Below are 6,153 nucleotides of genomic sequence, written 5' to 3' on the forward strand. Positions count from 1 at the left end.
TCACCCAATTAATAACTTTTAATTTATTAATTAAAATATCATGACTGATAATGTCAAATGCTTTTTAAAGTCAATAAATATCTTAACTGCATACTTTTTATGTAATTTCCTGAACTGTATCAGTTAATGCCATTAATGTTGAGCTATTTGTTCTGAAACTATATTGACTGTAATTAGCTTGTGTTTCTCTATGAATTATTCAAATCAATCAATCAGATTGGTAGCTTGTGAAGTTGTGTTTATCCCCAGTTTTAAACAAATGAATGACCTTTGCTTTGTCCATATCCATAATTTAATTTTCATCCACTGCTATAAGAAATATCTGTCATTATCACTAAATTAATTGTAATTTTTATAACACTGTTTAATATACACCATATTCCCTTAATATCATTTTTGATTTCTTTCTATATGGTTTATTCTACCAATAATCAAGTTGTACAATATTTCACCTGGAATCAGACTTAAAATATAAGCTTCTCTTGTGCTGCTAGGCTGCATTCAGTGCACATCAAGACTGATTAATTTCCAATCTCCTTTTAAAGTATGACAGAACAGTTCTCAAAGTTGCAACTTGAAACAAAAGCCAATTTTCATTCAATTTGGCAGGCATATGTACACTTACTTTGAATGGTGTTAAAGAAATTAACACCTCAGGATGAAGGCTGTGTCCATATAGGCTGACTTACAGATCTAACTATTCAAAATGTCACACTTTATTACTGGTATTTTTGCAGTGCCCTGGCAGTGGCTTTGCATCAGAAATGCAGTGGTTTTAATCCTGAACCAGTCTAAAAAGAAATCAACGTGCAGTCCCTCGTTCTGCCACCAGATATCGCAAAACTTATTAACCCGTTTGTGGATGTGCAAACATACAGGTAAAGTGCCAGATAAATAATTATAATCTATCACACAAGATTTCATGCATCTAGTCAAAGATCTAATTAACATGAGAACAACACCATAAGTTACTAAAACAGTAAAAACCATGTTCAGTTTGCTAGAATGAAAACATTTTTGTGAACTTTCATTTTAAATCTGATAAATCACACAGCTGCTGTCACAACCATATGTTGTCTTTAATTTTATCAGCAAAAATATTGTCAACTGGGCTTCAATAAAATACAATATAGCTGACCACAGAGAGGGGAGACGGGAGGTTTAGCTGTGTATCACTGTACTGTCTATTTTAAATCAATTCTCCCAAGTTACTATTTTATAGCCTGCTTTTTCAGTCACTCTGTCTATCCTAAGAAACAACAGCATGCAACTGATTGTAGGTGATGGTGGTGGAGCACAGCCCTGTGACACTGACAACACAAGTTCGATTCTTGTTCTTGGGAGCAGGTGGAGGAAAATCTAGAGAGGTGGAGGTTTGCTATGGAAAGGAGTGGAATGAAGGTTAGCCGCAGTAAAACAGAGTACATGTGTGTCAATGAGAGGGACTCAAGTAGAACGGTGAGGTTACAGGGAGTAGAGGTGAAGAAGGTGGAGGATTTTAAGTACCTAGGATCAACAGTCCAGAGCAACGGAGAGTGTGGAAAAGAAGTGAAGAGACGTGTGCAAGCAGGTTGGAACGGGTGGAGGAAAGTGTCAGGTGTGATGTGTGACAAAAGAGTGTCAGCAAGAATGAAATGAAAGGTGGACAAGACAGTGGTGAGACCAGCAATGTTGTCTGGTTTAGAGACAGTGGCACTGAGAAAAAGACAGGAAGCAGAGCTGGAGGTAGCAGAGCTGAAGATGTTGAGGTTCTCTCTGGGAGTGACGAGGATGGATAGGATCAGGAATGAGGACATCAGAGGGACAGCTCATGTTAGATGTTTTGGAGAAAAAGCCAGGGAAGCCAGATTGAGATGGTTTGGACATGTTCAGAGGAGGGACAGTGAATACATTGGTAAAAGGATGCTGAGGTTAGAGCTGCCAGGAAGGAGGCCTAGAGGAAGACCAAAGAGGAGGTTCTTGGATGTAGTGAAGGAGGACATGAGGATAGTTGGTGTGGGTGAGGAGGATACAGAGGATAGGGTTAAATGGAGGCAGATGATTCGCTGTGAAGACCCCTGAAGGGAGCAGCCCAAAGGAAAAGAAGAAGAGGGAGAAGCCATGCTAGCAGCTAGCAGAGCTAACTGGTAGGCTTGCAAGTCAGAAGTAACAAGTTAAGTTTTGAAATAGCAAGAAATTTAAAGAAGTACTTGCTAGTGTAACTTAGGAGTTAAGTTGTTGTACAGAGAATTTAGCTAGTTTTTAGATGTGTTTGACTAGAGCTAATCTGTAAACAAGCTGTACACAACTGCAGAGCACAACGTGTTAGTAACAGGAAGTTCCTCCCAAGGTGGCTTAGGTCCTCAGACATCTGCAGGAAAATGCACGTTTTACCAAACTATAGTAGCCAGTGTGCTGCTTTATGCTGCAGTCTGCTGTGGAGGCAGCATAAAGCAGAAGGATCCAAGGCAGCTGGACAAACTGCTGCAAAAAGCTGGTTCAGTGACTGGAATGAGGCTGGACTCACTGCAGGCTGTGGTGCAGAATTACACACAGACAAAGGTAGAGTCCATCCTGGAAAACACTGATCATCCCCTTCACAACATCCTGATGGAGCAGAGAAGCAGCTGCAGTGGACGACTCACCTCACTGAGCTGCAGGACTGAACCATACAGGAGATCCTTCATCCACACTGCTATCAGGCTCTACAACACCTTAGACAATGGAAGATGACTACTGACTACTCTCAACACTGACTTACTAATTAACTACAAGACTACCTGAATTTCCCTATGGGTATTAACAATTTTGTTATGTCATGTTATTTTAAATATTCATATTATGCCCACCATACACTATGGGTTAAAAGTCATTTCAATTTCCCAGTTGTTATAAAAATGCATATATTGAATAACACTGCAACAGCCAAAACACATGCAAGAGAAAAACGCTGCAAATACGTGGAACGGAAGTGCACCAGGCCTCTAGGGGGACCCCGAACTGAGGGATGATATGAACAAAGTTTGGATAACTTTTAGAGAGGTGACACAAAAAAAGGTGCATTTTCCGTTTATTTCTTTTTAAACACTTGGCTGTCATGTTTTCCAGTATTATAAAAGTACAGTATTGTGAAAGATGACGGCCAAGTGTTTAAAAAGAAATAAACAGACATCCCACCCTGTAAAAACTAATTTCCATGGCAGCTGTGCGTTTGCCCTTGTCGGCCACCGTAATATATAGTGTGTAGTGTTTCAATTTGATTTGAAAAGAAAATATATCACCAGTACATATTTGGAGTTTTAAAAAAATACAGAGCTGGTGCTAAACTGAAGGGTAGGAGATGGAGAGACAAACCTTTCCATCCATCATCATGGGGAAGGTCAACTCTCTACTGAACAAAAGTGATGAGTTGAATGCACTGGTTAAGACCCAGAGAGCATATTGTGAGTTTATTGTGTTTTACTGAGACCTGGTTGAATCAAAACACTGAAGACTCCTGTATGGATGGGCCTGACTTCAGCCTGGTAGTGCAGACAGAGATGCTGAGGCAAATGGCAAGACAAAGGGTGGAGGACATATTGTCAGGACATTGAGCTTTGGCAGTTGGTCTCAGAAGTTATTATGTTCCCAGGGAGTTCAGACATATCATCATCATACTTGTTTACATTCAACCAAGAGCTAATACATTACACCTTAAATTATACATTTGCCTTATGTACATAGTGCTGTACATAATGTTTCTTATTAGTGTAAGTACATTTTCATTCCATGATATATTTTATATTTTTGATGCTGCAGCCGTCCAAGTGGTCCTGACTTCATTTGTCCTCACCATCTTTGTGGTTAGCAAAGCCAACCATAGAGCCTGCTACAAGCAGGCTGGAATAGGCATCAAGGGAGTAGAGCTTTGATATTCCTGATGTGGCACATACTTGCACCTACCTGATGGATGTTATCTATGCCCTGTAACTAAACTATGGCCACCTTAGAGGTTTTTCAGAAAATCTTTCCAGAGCTGGAAATGTGAACCATAAAATGTCCACCAACTTCTAAAATCTCAGTCACAAAAGCAATACAGGAGTCATTGAAGTTATAGGGGTTGAGTGTATATTATTGTATATTTCACAGTTTTTGGGTTTAGGCTGCACTCTCAGGTTATGCAGTGAACTTTTGTACTTTTAGTACCAGCCTTAGATTTTTAAACAGCACTTTAAGATCTCTCAATGCACTTATTCAAGTTATGTCACTAAATTTACTCAATTTTTATTTTTAATGTGTGTGAATATTTCTGTCTGAATTAGGGTCAAACTGCAAAGGATGTGAACAAAAAAATCTCTATCCATGCTATCCAGGTCAGTTGACAAGCCTAAATGCCACAGAGATGTCTTTGGTTGCTAACAATTACTAATTAGAAAATAAGAGTAAATGTAATGTCACAATAATACAGCAAGTGTGGAAAAACAAAGTAGGTTCTATTAAAAGTGAATAATACCAAGCCTAACCTAACCTAAATGAAAATGGGTTTTATTTATAAATAGACATTTTAAATTTAATTAAGTAGATCTCACACTGACCTGTGATTAGAGAAATTAGTAAATAAAGTTGTATTTGTATGCAAAATTTAGTTGACTTGGAAGTTTACCTACATACATTTGATAAAAAGCTTTGTTGATTGGTGTAACAACAACTGTCTAAAGCTCAATATCAAGAAAACCAGAGAACTGGTGGTGGACTTTAGGAGGAGCAGGAAGACCCCAGTCCCTGTCTCCATCCTTGGAGACAAAGTAGACATTGCGGACTCTTACAAATACCTTGGAGTCCACATTAACAACAAACTGGACTGGTCGAACAATACAGATGCACTCTTCAAGAAAGGACAGAGCAGACTGTTCTTCCTCAGGAGACTCTGTTCCTACTACTGAAGATGTTCTATCAGTCTGTTGTAGCGAGTGCACTGTGTAAAATCTGGACTGGACTAGAACTGGAACTGGACAGTCTGGAGGCTGTGGCAGAGAGGAGGATGGTGGACAAAATCAACTCCATACTGGACAATCCTGCCCACCCACTTCATGAGGAACTGTGGCGAATGGGAAGTTCATTCAGCCACAGACTAATTCCTCCTAAAGCCAAGACTGAAAGATTCAGGAAGTCGTCTGTGTCCACGGCCATAAGACTCTATAATTCCATAATATAAACAATAACACACACATACACACACCACAAACACACAAACCCCCCAAAATAAATAATTACTTTATTACTTTATTAATTAGTATAAATTTATATAATTTAAATAATATTAAATTTAATACCTTTAAATTAGAATAACTGCTGTAACAATTGAATTTCCCCTTGGGGATTAATAAAGTACTTCTTCTTCTTCTTTTTCTTGTTCTTCTTCTTCTTCTGCTTAAAATGTTCTTAAATATAAGAAATTAAATAGTTCATACACAGACTGTTATTATTTGGTCTATATAAAAATCCTATGCAAAAAGTTGCAAATGTAATGGTTCTTTTCAATTGTACAAGCAAACCAGAACTGAGCATCAGAACAAACAGGAATACAGAAAAATGCATTTGCAAAGTCAGTACTGAATCATAAAATATGCCATCTGGTGGGACCTTAACCTTAACTTCTAAGGAGAAGGCCACAACAACAAGTCTTTTACCTTTAGAGAATCAGACTGCACTGAATATAAATAAACAGCATTTCAGTTTTAAAATGCTTCAATAACAATCTACAATGTTGGTTGACATTATGCAAGGAAAGAAGACAGTACAACCACATGAGATCATATAGTTCAGGGGCAAGTGTTGATATTGGCTTGTTCACCTACAACAAGTTCCTAAAAGGTGAATAAGGGTTGTTAAAAACATGTATGTCAGGTTGATTGGTGACTCTAAATTGCCCATAGAAGTGGGTGTGAGTGTGTGAGGTTGTTTGTCTCTATGTGACCAGTCACCAGTAAATAGGAATAAGCGGGTATAGATGATGAATGGATAGATGAATACTAAAGACAAAAAAGTTATACTTGTCTTTTAAGAGAGACACAACTAATTACACGAATCTGAATAAATGGGCATTGACTACTAATCCCAGGGGGAGGCAGTAATACCACATAAATGAACCCTGAAGAAGAAGAAGAAGACGTTGTCTGTGATTGGCTGAAAGGT

The sequence above is a fragment of the Mastacembelus armatus genome, chromosome 10 (genome assembly GCF_900324485.2).
Source record: "Mastacembelus armatus chromosome 10, fMasArm1.2, whole genome shotgun sequence".
NCBI lineage: Eukaryota > Metazoa > Chordata > Actinopteri > Synbranchiformes > Mastacembelidae > Mastacembelus > Mastacembelus armatus.